This window comes from Rhinoderma darwinii, chromosome 2, assembly GCF_050947455.1.
Source record: "Rhinoderma darwinii isolate aRhiDar2 chromosome 2, aRhiDar2.hap1, whole genome shotgun sequence".
NCBI lineage: Eukaryota > Metazoa > Chordata > Amphibia > Anura > Rhinodermatidae > Rhinoderma > Rhinoderma darwinii.
Window position 1 is genome coordinate 271,028,888 of NC_134688.1, and position 20,217 is coordinate 271,049,104.

At 42.3% G+C, this 20,217-nt stretch overlaps 1 pseudogene; it reads left to right on the top strand.

The window, feature by feature from the left end:
• On the top strand, positions 1-16,700 carry LOC142741811 (cytoskeleton-associated protein 2-like; annotated as a pseudogene).
• The last annotated feature ends 3,517 nt before the right edge of the window (positions 16,701-20,217 follow it).

Here is a 20,217-nt window from a genome sequence, read left to right on the forward strand (position 1 = left end):
ATGCAGCTTCGGCTTATCCGAATACTCTTGAAAATTCTTAGTATGAAATAGAAACCTTTTTTAAAGATACGGCAATACTCCTTTATTGGGCTACTGTTACAATAAGTAATACACAGAATAATATACTAAATTTTACATTCACTATATTTTTTTTTGCGCAAATCGCCTTTAGGTATCTTCAGCGTCCAGTACAGGTCTCCTTTAATGGAAAGGTCCAACAGAAATTTTCAGAAGTCTGAGAAAATGAAGCCCTTCGAGAAGAAAATGGTTGAACCTGAAAATAATTTGCCAGCTGTCAACAAAGATGGTAAAAATATGACTTTCACCCAGTCATTCCTGAAAACAAAACAGGAATCTATAAAAGATCCAAAAGAGCTACCTAGTGCTTATTGTGGGATTATTGTTCAGTCTAAAATTAATTCCTTTCTGAAGAACGATGAAAACAAAACCCTGCCTGAGCAAAATAAGAATCTGCTCAAAAGTGAAGAGGCCACAAACCTCTATCCTCACTACAAGCATGGTAAGACCACATTCTGCCAATGGTTTTAATTGAGAGCGACCAGTGATTCCACCAGTATCGTCACAGACAAGACAATCAACTAAACTGAGCAAGAGCGAGTCAGAGACAGTGACTGTGCGGAGAACCACGCAAGTTCTTAACCAACACAGGCCTCAGCCTGTTAAAGCTCCATTGAAGAACGAAGCTATAAAGAGTAACCCAGTGATGCGGAGTAAAAAAATAATTTCTTCTGCACCGGTGCCAGGGTCTCAGAAGAACAAGCCTGCTCCCCAGCTTCCGACAGCTAGCAAATTGTCGAGACCTGCAGGCAGAGTTTGCTGCAGAACGTCTGGCAGAATGGAGAAAATCTAAAGGAAAAGTGCTAAAAAGGCCCCCAATGGCCATTGTCATACCGAACACATACAGTGTGCACAAAGAGGAGCCAAAGATTAAGACCGAGATGGCCGCATAGAAGGAACGCTCTCTGCCTATTGAAGACAATCTGAGGCAATCCAAGTTTGGACGGACTGCACTTCGTAGAGAACATCACCAGACTGAGGCATTATTACACTGGGTGTAACGAGGAGACTTTTTCGGCACTACAGCTCGGGTAAGAGACAACTACCTGTGCGGGGCCTTCCCTCGTGGTCTGTGCTGATCAGGAACGTTCCTCTCCTGCTGCCACCCCCCTCCTTGGCTCTTAGCTTTGAGCTTTCTGATCTCAGTATTCGGTCCGACTTTAACAAGGTTGGAAGAGCTGTAGACGTTTCCGTGCCATCGCCCCTGCATGTTTATATCGGACGGCGATACAGCGGATACACTGGCATGCGAGACCTGACAGGTCAGGGGCCTGGTTGTGGTTGAAGCCGCGGTCTGTGTTATGGGACTTGAGACCGAGGAAGTTGGATCTGCTTAACCGCCACGACACATGGTCATACCTTATTGGGCCTTACGCAAAACAGTGAGTGCTGCTTCATTTCTGATCTTTGGCACTTCTCTGTAGCTGATATTACAAAGTTGCAGCATTATTCTTTTATTACCTGGGCACAGTTTAAAGTTTTAAGGAAGATCTGCATCTTACAAACCCCCTGCTGGGATTACAAGGACGCATGATCATAGTTCATTATGTATATTGACTTGATGGTCCAGTACTGAACGGGGTGGAGTGAGGTAGGGAGAGGTATATACTCCACCACAGACTACTACACGGTGCACATACTCTTGGTACAATTGCTTAACACATTCATCTGAGATGGTTAAGAATCACAAGCATGAGAGCTGCGGTATGCCTAAATAGACAAAGGACAAACTGACATGGATAAATATCTTAAAGGGAAACTCCCTTCCTCAAAAAAGGATGCTAGTAAACTTATCTCCCAACAACAACCAGAGGATATGGAGTCTTCTGACAAAAGCTCAGGCGATGAGGCCACAAGGAGTAGTGGCTCCGCTATCAATTTATCACAACAGGCTATGCAACAGATCATAGAAAATGCATTGCGGCCCGTAAGGAGAGAACTAATGGACATTAAACAGGAGATGAAACAGAAACACAATAGACTGGATGTTCTAGAGGAAACTCAGACTCTCATTGGGAAAAGTGGAAACTACATTTCGGCTGCTCTAGAACACTGTCAGGTTCACTTTAACAACCTCTTATCATATGTGGAGGATCAAGATAATCGTGGACGGCGGAATAACCTTAGATTGAAGGGCATCCCTGAAACCATTCCTATTTCGGAAATACTAGGGACTACATATGGTATTTTGAAGAAACTTTTACCAGCCGAATGCAAGGAGTCTTTGCTCATAGAAAGGGCCCACAGGGCTCTTTGACAAAAACCTAAAGATGGAGAATTTGCGCGAGATATCATATGCCGACTTATGAATTCTTCCCATTGTGACTATTTTCGCAAAAAAGCTAGAGAACACCAGACGGTTACTCATGAGGGATATGATGTTGCCATTTTCCAGGACATATCTCCAGTCACTTTAAATAAACGACGGCAACTGAAGCCCTTGACCTGGGCTCTGAAAAACATGGATATTCCTTATCGTTGGTTATTTCCATTCGGGATTGCGTTTATTTTACATGTCTCCATGAAAAACATTCGGCATCCGGCTGATTTAGAGCCACTTTATGAGGACATTGGATTGAACCCGCATAGACCTTTGCCTTGGTTGCAGATAACTGATGTGAACATAGTTCCAGAACTAGATGGTGCCGTAACTCGGACACAGGTGAAAGGGTCATCTACTCGCATACGGCCCGCCGCCGTGGACGACTGACTTTAAGCTGCACCCTGCAGTTTTGGACTTCTGAACTGAGGTTTTTTTACATTAGAGGTTCCATGATATCCTTTTTGCTGATATATTTTTGAATATATTGATAGTTCTGTATAGTTATAGATTTTCTCTCCAGATATATTGCAATGTGTTTGGGTTTGGTGCGGAATGCTCTGCATAACTAAATGTGAGAGAGAACCAAAATAATACCCACGGAGGGATTTAATTAATTAGTGATGGTACAATGTATAACATTCAAGTTTTAGTGTAATGTATCCATATAGGTTAATAATACTAATGAAAAACAATCCGTAGTAATGACCAAGTAAGCTTGGTGCGTTGATCAAATACGACTAGGAACACTCAAGAGAGGAAGAAATGATCAACTTCAGCACAACAATAATTGGAATATAAAAATATAAACTTTATTACATTTAGACATAACAGAATAAAAAAGATGAGTCACACAAAGAAAAAGGCGTCAACCTATGCTAGACCAAAGTAGTGAATAAATATCGTAGGCATATATATATATATATATATAAGAATATAGGGATATGTAAACAAATACGTGTCAGAAGTCTGCAGATTGCTTGGCTGTTATTTTTTTAGAGTACATCAAAACAATTATTAGAGGTGAAATGGTAATACTTAGATTACAATAATAATTGAAGGAAATATATAATGGTATACCAAATACACATGAAGGAGCTAGTAATTGATGTGCTCAGAGGCTGATAGGTATTAAACTGCCAGTATGAAATAGCTGACTCGCATGAGAAATAATCACCTACCCAAAGTCATGGTCACACACAGGAGGGACGCCCACACACGACGCGCGTTTCGGCACATGCCTTTGTCTGGGGGTGGCTACATCCTGGCGGGACCCCCTCATATATACGGTCTCACCCATGTGTTGTGAATCACAGAATCACCGAACACCAGCGGGAGGAGGAAACCGGCGTCAAATGGGGGGTACGAAGATGTCTAACAATGCCTCCCACATACTACCCCGAACACAGACAGCGGACGGAAGGTGCGTTAACCACTCCCCCCCATCAGCGCACCCGCCCACCGCAGAGTCCGATGCCTGTGAGCACAACACATCGGAGAGGAGGCAAGTATCTAGTATACAGCCAAGTATAGAGAACTGAGTGGACATACATCGATATTGATGAACACAAGCTCAAAGATTCATTCAGACCGTATGGGTGCATTGTCCCGAGAGTCCATATCCAACGGGTCTCGCATTGTGCCAACTTTTGTTTCACAGCACCTCCCCTCATGCCCGTTATAATATAGTCAATCCCTCTCACCTTCAATTGGGATGGGTCGCAAGAGTGATGTAACTTAAAGTGTCGGGCTACTGGTTTGAGATCATCCAAATTGTCCACTCCTGTCGCTTGCCTGATGTCTGCCATATGTTCCCTTACTCGGATCTTCAGTTCCCTAGAGGTAAGTCCAACGTAGATTTTAGGACAAGGGCATACCGCATAATACACCACTGCTTTTGTGGTGCAAGTTATTGGATGAGTGATGTTAAATATTTTTGTACCTGAAGCATTTGCAAATGTTGATACCTTCTCTATATTGGGGCATGCGACACAGTGTCCACAGGGATTACAGCCCCATTTCGGGCCCTTTGTCCCAAAGGGATACTTCGTTCTAATTGGGTCATAATGGCTCCTCACCAGATGGTCCCTCAAATTTTTGGATCGTCTTGCCGTAATACTCGGGTGTTTTGTAATAAATCTCTCCAGTGTAGGATCTGTTAATAAAATTGGCCAATACCGTTTGAAGATCTCCCTCATTTGTGACCACCTTGAATGGTAGCCAGTTATGAACCTTACCTGTGTCTGTATGTCTATCTTTTTCTTTGGGAAAAGAAGATCGTCTCTAGTGGTGTATTTCGCCCTATGGTAAGCCTTTTTAATGGACCTCATACTGTATCCGCGGTTGAGGAAACATATTTTTAAATCCTCTGCTTGTTCCTCAAACAATTTGTCCGATGAACAGATTCTCTTAATCCGCAAAAATTGTCTAATAGGGACTGCCTGGATGGTCTGTAGGGGATGAGAAGAAGAGGAATGTAAAAGTGCATTGACAGACGTCTCCTTGCTATACACATCGCTTTGAAGAAAGCCATGTGTATCAGCAAAAAGTATATATTGTTTATATTTATTATACCTTTATATCATATTTAGGGTTTTTTGTTTTTTGTTGTCATTCACCATTATACCTGTGTCTTCACATTCAATTCACCTCCTTGATTGACATATGTACTGTACAAATCTGTTTTTAACTAACAGTTTTGTACCTGATAAATTATCACTTTTTTAGCGAAACTAATGAATGTTTGGTCATACGTACATTCACAGATTTTTTCTATTGACCGCTTTTAACTTATTTATTCACCCATACGCTTTTATATTTCACATTGCCCTTCCCCTTTTTCCTTGGTACCTTTCTCCTTCTTTCCGTGGTCAGCTGACCACAATTTTTCCCATAGTTTGACGTTTATGTTTATTTACACGTATACATCGGTCCCCTAATTTATTAATTTTTCTTATTTATATACGGACCGTCTTCTTACCCTCACTTCTTCCCCTTCCCCCCCCTCTTTCCCCTCTCTCCCCTCTCCCCATTTTCCAGTTGCCCTCTCACTAGGTCTTTCCATTTTTTACTATCATAATTTTTAACATGCGCTATTTGCTTTTCACCTTTATTAAAATTCTTGTTGTTATACTTTTTCTGAGTATATTATTAATAATTTTTTGCACATGTCTACATTCCCTGTCCAATAAAACCTTTTTGTATATAGACCACACTGTTTAACATGTGTGTTCATCAATATCGATGTATGTCCACTCCGTTCTCTATACTTGGCTGTATACTAGATACTTGCCTCCTCTCCGATGTGTTGTGCTCACAGGCATCGGACTCTGCGGTGGGCGGGTGCGCTGATGGGGGGGGGAGTGGTTAACGCACCTTCCGTCCGCTGTCTGTGTTCTGGGTAGTATGTGGGAGGCGTTGTTCGACATCATCGCCCCACATCCTCCCTGATGATGCGGCCACCGGAAGTGGGGCGGCTTCCATCTTCGTACCCCCCATCTGACGCCAGTTTCCTCCTCCCGTTGGTGTCTGGTGATTCACAACACATGGGTGAGACCGTATATATGAGGGGGTCCCGAAAGGATGTAGCCACCCCCAGACGAAGGCTTGTGCCGAAACGCGCGTCGGGTGTTGGCGTCCCTCCTGTGTGTGACCATGACTTTGGGTAGGTGATTATTTCTCATGCATGTCAGCTATTTCATACTGGCAGTTTAATACCTATCAGCCTCTGAGCACATCAATTACTAGCTCCTTCATGTGTATTTGGTATACCATTATATATTTCCTTCAATTATTATTGTAATCTAAGTATTACCATTTCACCTCTAATAATTGTTTTGATGTACTCTGCAGATTGCTTGGCTGCTATTTTTTAGACTTCTGACACGTATTTGTTTACATATCCCTATATTCTTATATATATATGCCTACGATATTTATTCACTACTTTGGTCTAGCATAGGTTGACGCCTTTTTCATTGTGTGACTCATCTTTTTTATTCTGTTATGTCTAAATGTAATAAAGTTTATATTTTTATATTCCAATTATTGTTGTGCTGAAGTTGATAATTTCTTCCTCTCTTGAGTGTTCCTATAACTAAATGTGAATTACTGTGGAATTCTAAGTACATACTGCATAGATTGGTCTGAGTAGAGATGACTAAATATGATCTTTCTTTGTATGTATGTGTTTTCAGGATGACATCCTCTTCCCATCCTCACAACATCACGTGTTTCTAGTTCCTTACCACACATAACTGCTAATCCTATAACGGTGTTCAACAGTTCTTATTACCCGTCCTTTTACAGACGGTTACATTAACCCATATTTCCTACACATGTCGAAACTCCAAATATCTACATGGAATGTGAAAGGGTTGAATTCCCCAACCAAGAGATCTCGAATATGTCAAATGTTCATATCTCAAAGTGTAGATATTGCTATTTTACAAGAGATGCACTTTGCTGTGAGGAAAGCTCGCATACTCTCAACTTCTTATTTTGATAAGTGGTATCATTCTATATAGCCGACATCGAAAAAACTAGGTGTAACTGTTGCTGTACGGAATTCGATACCGTTTATGTTTACTTCTGAACTGTCTGAACCGGAGGGCAGATTCCTTTATGTGAAAGGTGTGATAGACAATACAGCTAGTAACAATAGCAGGTATTTACGCTCCAAATTCCAATCAAACATCTTGGATTATGGAAGCATATTTTTCGGCCTCCCATAGGCTTGTTTATCTCTTTGTCAAAGCATCACACCTATCAGTGATTACACAAGTGAAAATAGGCTAAATTGTGATATCTGATCATGCTCTGGTAACTATGTCTATGAGCATTGAGTCCTTGACAAAGAAAATATTTAATATTTGAGTCCTTGGACAGAGTACCAGGCTGATGCTAATTAGTTTGGTAGGTTGGCATCTGCCTAATGATCTATGTAAACACATGAAGGTGTCGGACTCTAGACAGGATTATTTTGTCTTTCTTCAATTGATTGTTTATCGGGATTTTCGTTAACCCCTTCAGGACTGAGCCTGTTTTGGCCTTCAGGACGAAGCCGATTTTTCAAATCTTACATGTGTCACTTTATGTGGTAATAACTCCGGAATGCTTTTACCTATCCAAGCGATTCTGAGATTGTTTTCTCGTGACATATTGTAATTTATGTTAGTGAAAAAATTTGGTTGATAAATTCAATATTTATTTGTAAAAAACACCAAGATTTGGAGAAAATTTGCAAAAATTAGCATTTTTCTAAATTTAAATGTATCTGCTTGTAAAACAGATAGTAATACCACACAAAATAGTCACTAGTTAACATTTCCCATATGTCTACTTTAGTTTGGCATAGTTTTTTGAACATTCTTTTATTTTTCTAGAACGTTACAAGACTTAGAACTTTAGCAGCGATTTCTCATATTTTCAAGAAAATTTCAAAAGGCGATTTTTACAAGGACCAGTTCAGTTCTGAAGTGGCTTTGAGGGCCTTATATATTAGAAAGTCCCCATAAATCACCCCATTTTGAAAACTGCACCCCTCACAGTATTCAAAACAGCATTCAGAAAGTGTATTAACCCTTTAGGTGTTTCATAGGAATTAAAGCAAAGTAGAGGTGAAAGTTACAAATTTCATTTTTTTTTTACAAAATTCATTTGTAATACATTTTTTTCTATACCACAGAAGCTTTTACCCGAGAAATGTAACTTATTATTTATTGCCCAGATTCTGCAGTTTTTAGAAATACCCCACATGTGGCCCTAGTGCGGTCATGGACTGAAACACAGGCCTCAGAAGCAAAGGAGCACCTAGTGGATTTTGGGGCCTCCTTTTTTTTTTAGCATATATTTTAGGTACCATGTCAGGTCTTGTGGGGCCAAAACAATAAAGACCCCCAAAAGTTACCTCATTTTGGAAACTACACCCCTCAGGGAATTTATCTAGGGGTATAGTTAGCATTTTGAACCCACAGTTTTTTTGCTAAATTTATTTGAATTAGTTTGTGAAGATGAAAATCTACTTTTTTCTGAAAAAACGTAGAAATTTTTAATTCTTTCAAGGAATAAAAGAGAAAAAACACCCCAACATATGTAAAGCAATTTCTCCTGATTATGGCAATACCCCATATGTGGTAATAAACTGCTGTTTGGACCCACAGCAGGACTCAGAAGGGAAGGAGCACCATTTGGATTTTTAAATTCTGATTTTGCTGGAATAGTTTTCAGTGCCATGTCGCGTTTGAAATGCACTGGAGGGAACAAAATAGTGGAAACCCCCAGAAAGTGACCCCATTTTGGAAACTACAGTCATCAAGGAATTTTTCTAGGGGTAAAGTTAGCATTTTGACCCCACGGTTGTTTTGCTAAATTCATTGGAATTATTCTGTAAAGGTAAAAATCAACTTTTTTTCTGAAAAAAGGTAGCCATTTTTAATTTTTACAAGAAATAAAGGAGAAAAAGCACCCCAACATTTGTAAAACAATTTCTCCCGATTACGGAAATATGCCATATGTGGTAATTAACTGCTGTTTGGACCCACAGCAAGGCTTAGAATGGAAGGAGCGCTATTTGGCTTTTTGAGCTCAAATTTAGCTGAAATAGTTTTTGGGTGCCATGTCGCATTTGCAAAGCCCCTGAGAGGCCAAAACAGTGGAAGCCCCCCAAAAGTGGAAATTACACCACTTAAAAAAATCTATCTAGAGATATAATGGGCATTTAGACCCCACAAGTCTTTTGCAGGATTTATTAGAATTAGGCCGTGAAAATGAATATCAACATTTATTCTACTAAAATGTTGCATTTTTTTCAATTTCACAAAGGAGGAAGGAGGAAAAAGCAGCCCAACATTTGTAAAGCAATTTCTTCCGAGTACGGCAATACCCCACGTGTGGTCATAAATGGTTTTTCATTAGAAAGTAATTAACCCTTTCTGGACTGATCTATTTTTTTCTTTTCCTTTTTAGTTTTTTCCTCCCCGCGTTCCAAGAGCCACAACTTTTTTATTTTTCAGTCAATAGAGCGGTGTGAGGGATTATTTATTGAGGGGCGAGCGTTCGTTTTTATTGGTACCATTTTTTGGTACATACAACTTTTTGAGCACTTTTTATTACATTTTTAGGTAGAGCCAAGGTGACCAAAAAAACTGCGATTTTGCAGTTTTAAATTCTTTATTTTTCACGTGAGACGCTCCATACATCACCCCCCACACTAAGTCATGCTATGTTGTGGTGCGCGAAGGGGTTAATGCGCAGCGCATAGTGCGGAGTGAAAATTACAATTTTCCACTCATATGCCATTTTAGTGCACTACATGTTATGCCCAGTTTAATAATGCAGTAAATAAATAATAATCCGCAGATATGTGGCCGGTGTCGCACTGATAAATGGTGCCCGATCTTATCCGCTTTTGGAACGCTCTGCACATTTTGCATCGCCATATTCTGAGAGCCAGAACGGTTTTATTTTTTCTCCACCGGAGCCGTGTGAGGGTTTATTCTTTGCGGGACAATCTGTAGTTTTCAATGGTACCATTTTGGGGTACCAGAAATTTTTTTTATCACGTTTTATTCCATTTTTTGGCAAGCAAGGTGACCAAAAACCATCAATTCTGACAATGTTTTTATTCGGTTTTTTTATGGCCTCCACCCTGGGCTATAAATGACCATTTTACTTTTTTCTGCGGGTCGATACGATTACGGCGATACCAGATGTATATAATTTTTTTATGTTTTGCAGCGTTTGTGCAATAAAATCACTTATTTATAAAATAAATACATTTTTGTGTCACCATATTCTGAGAGCCATAACGTTTTTATTTTTCAGTCAAAAAAGTGGTGTAAGGGCTTGTTTTTTATGGGACGGGATGTAGTTTGTATCGGTACCATTTTGGCGTACATGCGACTTTTTGATCACTTTTTATTGCATATTTTGGGAGGGGTGGTGACCAAAAAATTATGATACGGGCACTGTTTTTCATTTATTTTTTTCACGGTGTTCACCGTGCGGGAAAAATAATATTACAGTTTTATAGTTGGGGTCGTTACGAACGCGGCGATACCAAATATGTGTATTTTTTTTAACGTGTTATTTTTTTAATAAAAGACTTATTATAGGAAAAAAAGCATTCTTTGTTTATGTCACTTCTAACTTTTATTTGTACACTTTTTAAAAAAAAAATTTATTATCTTTTTTTTACTTTCTTTACTTGTCCCACTAGGGGACACTTAGACTTGCAGCTTTGATCGCTGCTGGAATACATTACACTACACGCGTAGTGTAATGTACTCCAACTGTCATTGTGACGTAACTGTCACACTGACAGGAAGTACCGGAGGACCGGCCGGAGGCTGCTCCTCCGAGGCTTCCATACATGGCAACCCGGAGGTCATTGTCTGGCCTCTGGTTGCCATGATAATCATCGCCAGCCCCCGCAAATACATGTGGGGGGCTGCCGATCCGCTGTAAACCTCTTAGATGTGGTGATCGCAATCGACCACCACATCGAAGGGGTTAATTGCCGATTTCAGCGGCGACAGGCCACTGATCGGCAACGGGGAGAGCAAGGCTGACACCCTGCACAGTTAACCGCCGCTGCGGTATAGCGCCGCGCGTCGGTTAACTGTTAAAGCGTGGACGTAACTGCACGCTCAGGTGCGCGAAGTTACTGCTCACCTGTACGTACATTTACGCCAAGTTGCGGGAAGGGGTTAATCCCCTTTCTTCATAATATTTGTTTAGATATGTTAATAAAGTCAGTGTCTAATTTTTGATGTAAATGGGTTTATTATAAACATACTTACATAAAGTATATTGCTTGCATTGTATATAATCTTGTGATTGTATGGCGATATACTGTTATGCTTTCAAATAAGATTACTATTTGATCTCTCTGACTACATTTATCTCATCTTGTAGACATCTGTTAATAATTGTTTCTCTTGAAAAAATAAAAATAAAAAGAAATTTGAAACAAAGATTAAAACTGAACCAGAATAAACTCCCCAGCTGTACTGGGCCACCATGGCAGAAGATGATCAGCAGGAGCTGTTTAATCTAAAAGTTCACCAGATCTTTGGTGGCTGTCGGAAGCAAATAGATGAGGGTTGTCCAAGGGAAATAGTTAGGAGCTGTTTACTCTAAAAGTTCTCCAATTACACCTATACTGTATACCTTACCAAAGCTGCATAAAAACATGATGGACCCACCGGGTCGACAAATTGTCTCAGTGTTTACCCCAATAGCCACCTTTTTGGGCAAAATTTGCAGTGGGGGCCCAGTCATATGTGAGGGATACAAGTGATCTTATCCTCAACCTAGAAGCATGGATGAGGAAAAGGAGAGAAAAATCCAGCGCTGTGTTGATTTTAAAAAGGAAATATATTCCCAATTTTATTGCAAAAACAATTTAAAAGAAACACACGGAGACACAGTCTCAAAGTGTATGTGGTAGTGGGCTGTATAGCCTTAGCCTACGCGTTTCGAGCAAACATGTTGCTCTTAGTCATGGCAAAAAAATGTGGCATGGATGCTCAGGGCGAGTGTTTACTTGTCTCTTTTGATGTTGTGAGTCTGTATATGAGTATAGACTACTACAAGGGAATAGATTCTGTGAAACGTGTATTGGCTGACTACGCTTTTGATGAAGATAGTAATAATTTTCTTCTTTCATTACTTGTATTAGTGCTCCGTGGTAATTATTTTATGTTTATGGATCGATACTATATACAACGTAGGGGCACCGCAATGGGGTCAAATGTGGCCCCCACGTACGCCAAAAGTTTTATGCGAGTGTTTGAACAGGATCATGTATTCTCATCCAGTCCCTTCCAGTTTGTGAGGGGGTGGATGAGATACATTGATGATATATTCTTCGTGTGGACAGGGACAGAAAAATGTTTAACGATTGGCTGAGTTATCTGAATGGGATTTATTCGGAATTACAATTTACATCTGTTCAAGTGAGAGTCTTCAATTCCTGGACACAAAAGTGTACATACAAAATGGTCGTCTTATGATGGATTTATATGTCAAACCGACAGACAGGAACGTTACCCTGATGTATGAGAGTCAACACCCCAGAAATATGGTTGAGTCCCTACTACTAAGCCAGTTGCTGAGAGTTAGACGTATTGTTGCAGAAGAGGATATTGTTAATGATTGCCTGGATGAGATGTGATGTGTAATCTATTTCTAGCGAGGGATTACCCCAGTAATTTGGTGAATCGCTATAGATAGAAGGTAATAAAGCATTCTAGAAAATATGTTTTATGTGGAAAGAATAAAAAGGAAAAAAAAAACCTAGGATTCAATTTGTTTCTACTTACTCCAATGTTAGCAAAAAGTTGGGTAATATTGTTAAGAAAAATTGGGCTATTCTTCCACAGACATTTCCTGATATCCTGGAGTTTAATTCTCCTCCATTAATGTCATTTAGAAGATCTAAAAATGTAAAACACTGTTTGGTCAAGACTCATTCCTTGGGCCAGAAAACTTCTGGACACGGTAAGACAGGATGCTACTCCTGTCTGGGCTGTTGCAATTGCAACAGCAAGCAGAAGGGGAATAGTTTTGTACATCCTCGTACAGGCAAAGGCTACATAATAAAACAATACTTTATATGTAGATCCGATTTTGTCATCTACCTTCTTACATAGTTACATAGTTACATAGTTTGCACGGTTGAAAAAAGACACGTCCATCAAGTTTAACCAAGGGATGGGAAAGGGGAAGTGGGATGGGAAAGGGGAAGTAAAAAATTTCTACACATAGCAGTTAATATTTTTTTGTTCTAGCAAATTATCTAAGCCTTTTTTAAAGCCATCTACTGTCCCTGCTGCGACCAGCTCCTGCGGTAGGCTATTCCATAGATTCACAGTTCTCACAGTAAAGAAGGCTTGTCGCCTCTGCAGGTTGAACCTTTTTTTCTCCAGACGGAGTGAGTGTCCCCTTGTTTTTTTAGGGGGTTTTACATGGAACAGGATTTCACCATATTTTTTGTATGCGCCATTCATATATTTATATAAGTTAATCATGTCCCCCCTTAGTCGTCTTTTCTCAAGGCTAAATAGGTTTAGTTCTTTTAATCTTTCCTCATAACTTAGATTCTCCATGCCCCTTATTAGCTTCGTTGCTCTTCTTTGTATTTTTTCAACTCCAGGGCATCCTTTCTATGAACTGGAGCCCAGAACTGGACTGCATATTCTAGATGATGCCTCACTAATGCTTTGTAAAGTGGTAATATTACAGCCCTGTCCCGCGAGTCCATGCCTCTTTTGATACACGACAATATTTTGCTGGCCTTTGAAGCAGCTGATTGACACTGCATGCTGAAATTTAGTTTATGATTTACAAGTACACCCAGATCCTTCTCAACAATTGATTCCCCCAGTGTAGCTCCCCCTAGGACATATGATGCTTGCAGGTTTTTCGTACCCAGATGCATAACTTTACATTTATCTACATTAAACTTCATTTGCCAAGTGGACGCCCAAACACTTAGTTTGTTTAAATCTGCCTGCAATTCACAAACATCTTCCATAGTCTGAACTATATTGCATAGCTTGGTGTCATCTGCAAAAATAGAAATAGTGCTATTAATCCCATCCTCTATATCATTAATAAATAAGTTGAATAATAGTGGTCCCAGCACTGAACCCTGGGGTACACCACTTATAACTGGGGACCATTCAGAGTAGGAATCATTGACCACAACTCTCTGGATACGGTCCTTGAGCCAATTCTCAATCCAATTACAAACTATACTTTCTAAACCTATAGTCCTTAATTTACCCATTAGATGTCTATGAGGGACAGTGTCAAATGCCTTTGCAAAGTCCAAAAACACTATATCCACAGCGGCCCCTCTGTCTAGGCTTCTGCTTACCTCTTCATAAAAACAAATCAGGTTGGTTTGACAGCTTCTGTCCTTTGTAAAACCATGCTGGCTGTCACTTATAATACTATTTATTGTCACATAATTCTGTATATAGTCCCACAATAGCCCCTCAAACATTTTCCCCACAATTGATGTTAAGCTTACTGGTCTACAATTACCCGGCGAAGACCTAGAGATTACCCGGCGAAGACCATTGTTCCTGTGGGTTGCTTTATGTAGGGGAAACCACACAAGAATGCAGGAATAGGTTTAGCCAACATAAATATACTATATGTCAAAATAAGTTGGATTTACCCATCCCGCAACACTTTGATAAATGTCGACATAATGTCTCTCAATTAAGATTTAGAATTATCGATGGGATCCCTGAGTTACGTAAGGGACGTGATAGGGAAGTCATGTTGAAAAGGTTGGAGCTTCGCTGGACCTATGAGCTTGATTGTTTGGATCCAAGAGGCCTTAATCGAGAATTCAAAATTGGCTCTTCTAGCTCTCTGTTGGAATGCGTGATTATATCATGTTGCTGTAGGTTTGGTTTAAATTTAAGTGCGTATACCTAACAATCGTACAGATTTGTTATGATGTTTTTTTGATTCCTGTTTTAATAAATAAAAATTATTCTTTTTTTCTCGTTTTAGATTGTTTGCACCTATTGGGATCTTGTAAACCCTGTGGAGATGGAATCCTGGACCTAGTTGATAGAAAAATAATATATTTTCACATTTCTATTCCTTTTCTACCATGCATATTTTCTTGATGTCATCTACTATAATAAATTGCTCTTCTCTATATGCCCTCTGGTGATATGTATATGTTTACTTTGTAGATTATATTGTTCCCTGGGTCCTTGAACCATAGGACAATTTATATTTGGATCTATAGCTAATGAGATACTGTTTGTACTTATATTAGAAGTGACTGGTCTAAAAAAAAAATTTTCCGTGCGATACTATTTTATGGTTTGCTCCATGGCTAGGCTGTGGGACACTATGAATGGGTATAGTGCTGGCTATTTTTTATTATGGGCCAAAAAATTTACATTTATTACTAGCTATTCTACACTATAAGCTAAAATTTAGGATAAAACTATTAGATTAATATATTAATGTGATATTCCTTTAGGATGACATCTATGCATGTTTTATGCTGCATCAAGAAGTATGGCGGATGAATAGTTTAATTATGATCTACTTGGAGTGTGTGATCAGCACTCGATGACGCTGCTTGCTACTTGCGGTCTCATGATCGCGGCTGCTAGGCCACATGAACGCTGCCGCGATGCGCACTTAATCCGGCGCATGGGCAGTAGGGCTGAATGCCGATTTATGAAAAATTGAACATTAACGAGCATTTGACAGCTCGTTTTAGACGGTCCGGCCATCGATCCACTAGGGTATTGTCTTTATTATATGCAATGCTTTGTATTGTACTTTTTTTGATGTATTGTGTGTTTTGTCCACGATGATGTTACACCTGTACTGACATTTGCAATTAGTGTCATGATGTCATTTCCTCTATATAAACTGCACATTTGCACTTTGTTTAATGCTTGAAAAAGACCCTCACTGGGGTCGAAACGTTGCGTTTTCAGGTGAAATAAAGACACCTCTTTTTTGATACTTGGATAACAAGTGTGCTGCCGTTATTTCCACTTTCTTGTGTCTGCTCTAAAAGTTCACCAGATCTTTGGAGGCTGCCAGAAGCTAATAGATGAGGGTTGTCCAAGGGAAGAAGTTATCTCTATAATTGAGAAGCAAATCCAAACTGTTACAGAAGCGAAGAAGCTTTCTTGATACTAGGAATTCCTTGCACGTCTTGAGAAATGAGATGGGCAGCTATATAAAGTTATTGCAGTCCGTGAGGAGGCTGTGTCTGCTGGTGCACAGCCTCTTGAAGAGCTTAGAGACATTCTTTCTGATGCCTTGGAACAGCTAAAGCCTGACCTGCAAAAAAGTGGGAGAAAAGAGGAGGAAGGTCTGAAAACTGAAGTGAAGGATGAGCCTTTAGAAACTGTAAAGCAGAAGAGGAGAGGTAGAGTCGGAGCTTCGAAATGTGAGCCAAAGAGCACATCCAAGTCAGAGCCGGAGCCAGAAAATGGAGATGCTTTATCATGTCATAAGATTGAACATCCGTTTAATGCCATGTTTGGAAAAAATAAAGAAATTACAGATGAATGAAGGAGAATCCAGCATCAAGAGTTACAAATTTCTCAGCCCAGTCTGGCGCTCAAGCCGCCTAGAACTCAAATCTCACAGATTACTGGACATGTTGAAGGGCCACGATCCCTGTGTTTGTGGGATTGATTATTTAGGAGACCTGGAAGGCATAGAGTCCTGTCCCAATGCCTATAGCTTCCGAAAAAACTCTGCACTTAATGTTACTGCAAAAATTGCAACCAAAAAATAAGCATTGTTTACAGACTGAGTGTCCTGCACCTTTTTAACAGATCTGCCACGATAGCCAAGATTTATTATCTGCACAATACACTAAATCCGGACTGGTGTTTTTTCCTGTAATATGATGTTTTCTGTACTGCATTGCTACTTAATGATTTTTTAGTATGTAACCGTTTCCTAAGACACATTGAGAAACACTCCAGTGACAGGAGAGACTCTTAGGGCTTGTCCACACATAATGGAATTATTCAGATGAAACCAGAAGAAAAACCGGACCGTTTCCTGCACTATTTTTTTACTGCAGAAAATTGTGCAGATTTTGCTGCATTTTTTTAATTGCTGGGAGATGGTTACATCTCGTCTAAAAAACACACAGCATTTCAGTCCACTTTCTGCAGCACTAATTAACATGCTGCCGTCTGAAACTATGCACCGCAGGAGAATTTCTGCAAGGAAATTTTATGCAGCGTGTGGATGAGATTTGTTAAATCTCATCCACTCTGCTGCTACAGAACGGCCGTACCCAGCCGCAGGTAGTGGGAGGCTCCATGATGAGGGGAAGAGGAAGGGGAGGAGCCGATGGACACGAGGCTGGGTTAGACGGCCGGTACAGAGCGCCACTCTAACCCAGAAGTAATCAGGAGCAGGTTGTGTCCCACAGCTCGCTCCCCTAACGACGCAACAACCCACCTGGCAACATGGCTGACAGCCTCACTCTGCTGGAGCAGCTCCGGGCGATGGCAGGTGAGAGGGGAACGGACTGGCTGAGGTCTCTGCTGGCCGGCCAGCAGGAAGAACCACCGGTGATCGGCACAGCCGCGCGCATAACAGAGGGAGCGGTACGGCGATGTGAAGCAGAGGCAGCTGTGGGATCGCAGGACCGCAATCCCCAGGAGGTGAATCCACGGCGGTACAGGAGGGGCAGACCAGCTGCAAGATGGAGCCCGGACGCAACTCCTAGAGCCTGGAGAAGGGTTGGGAGCCCCACCAGAGACTCTGGAGGCTGGGGCCTTCTGCCCTAACATCCTGGGCATAGGCCCCGGGCTGGCAGGAATCCTGTTTCTCGGCCGGTGCTAGCGGGGTCAGAGGAACTGGTCCCCAGAAGGTGGGGGATGCCCTTAGGCCCCAGGACAATGGTGCCAGGATCCGCGGCAGGCCGACCTGGCGATGCTCCAGTCGGGCGGACTGCCTGTCTCCAGGACGACATCGCTCGGCAACCACAGTCGGTGGTCGTGCGAGGCATGGGCGGTGCACGGCGCCACACGGGCTCAGCGATGGAGTACCAAAGGGCACGGACATCGCGAACAGTGTTGTGGCCAACATGGGAGGAGGGTGGCAGGAGCAGCCCTCCAGGGACGGCTGAGATAGGGAACGAGACCAACGAAGATGACCATTCGGGAGAACAGGACGCATATCAAGGAGGTCGACTGGATGATCCGGTTTCCCCGGCTGGTGGGCCCACAGCAGCAGCTCCTGCCCTGTGTGGCTTTTCTCGCCCAGGCTCAGCAGGTGTAAGATAGCGTTGTGGCGCTTCACCTTGCACTTATGAAAAGAGGAGGGAGAAGGATTGGAAGATACGCTGTGTCCTGCCGGGGACGGGAAGACCTCCATTGAGGAAGGCAAGGAGGAGGAGGAGGAGTAGGAGGAGGAGGAGTAGGAGGAGGAGGATGGTAGGCGCCTGGTGTCCGGAGTTGAACCAGAAAGATACAAGCGTGGAGGTGGTAATGCCTGGCATTGCTGCGGTGGTGCATCGGACTGCAAAATATTAACCCAGTAGGCCGTGAAAGACATGTACTGTCCCTGCCCATAGTTGTTGCTCCACGTGTCGACGGTGGTATGTACCCTGCTGCACACGGATAATTGCAACGACTGGCACACCTTTTCCTCCACGTGCTTGTGCAAGGCAGGGACAGCTGTTTTGGAGAAGTAATGTCGGCTAGGTATTCGCCACCTAGGCTGAGCGCACGCCATCAATTGCTTGAAGCCGGCGGAGTCGACCAGGTGGTACGGCAGCGACTGCACCACCAACAACTTAGCCAGGTGTGAATTAAGCTGCACGACAAGTGGATGACTGGGTATATATTGTTGCTTATTGGACAACGATTCCGTAATGGATAACTGAAGGGACGTAGGAGGAGCACTAGATGACAGTGATGATGATGACGACAACGACATGGTGGACAAGGCCTGGCTACTACTTAGAGGACAGGGACTCGGAGCAGCAGCGGCAGAGGAGTCTTCATTAGATGTACATGATGATGGTGGGGCATGTAGATTGTCCCACATGGCCGTGTGATGCCGCTCCATGTGTTTACGTAGAGCGGTAGTTCCTACATTGCTGCCCTGCCCACGCCTTACTTTCTTCTTGCAGATACGGCACTGTGCCATGTTTTCGTCCTCCGGAAAGGTACAGAAAAATTGCCACACAGCAGAGTACCGTAAAGAGGTAGTACCACGTCCACCACCACCACCCGAGCTTGCCCCTTGTCTGGCAGGCTTTTTTCGGGAGCCTACACCAGCATCAGTGTCGCCGTCACCGGCTCCTGAGCTGACCCTACCGCTGCAACGTTTTGCAGATTGACTTCTGCCCCTACCTCGGCTTGGCTGTTTATCACTGCCAGTGCCGCCACTACTACCCTCCTCCTCTGACGCCATCATCACCTCGTCACCTGGTTCCCACGTCCTGTCTAAAACAACATCATTATCATAGCCCTCCTCATCATCCCCGCCACTTCTGTCACTGTGTTGTGAATGTGATGTGACTTCATAGCGGGCTCCATGCCCCCCCTCATTACTGCGTCTGCCACCACGACTACCACCACCAACACCCCCACTACCACAGCTATGCGTCTCGGACACCGCTTCTACCTCCACCACCGCCGCAACACACTCCGTTGGCTGACTCGCGGAAAACAAATCATCATCACTATGTTGTTCAGTATCTTCCTTCGCACCCGAGTAGATGTCTCTTAGGACTCTCAGGAAAGATGGCTTCCCGCTATGAAGGGGGAGTGAAGACATAGATGATGGAATGGAAACGCTAGAAATACCCATATTACTACTGTCACTGTGCCAAGGAACTGTAGAGGATCTGGAATCCAACGAAACCTGGCTTGAAGCCAGATCATCAGAGTCTTCCTGCTGAGATGACCGCGAGCCAGCCAACCAGTCCACAATGGCCGTATTGTCTAAAGTAACCCACCCACCGGAGGAGATGGACAAGTCTGGCTTGCTGATACTGCTACTACTACCAGCAGGCACATGGCTGCTGCTACTAGTGTAACTGGGCACGTCTTGTGCCACAAATGCTGGTACTGAGTCTGGCACCAACAGATCCAACATTTGCACTGGAAGAGGACACGGCATGGGTGTTTTTTCCTCTACTCCATCCTTTCACAACCATTTTTTTACCAGACATTTCACTGCTGGAGTGCAGCAAGTTGAATCAAAACCCGGGGGATGAGCCCCTTCTAAAAGCGTATTCACACTGACACTGGCTTTGCAAATGGCAATGAATGAGAATTTCT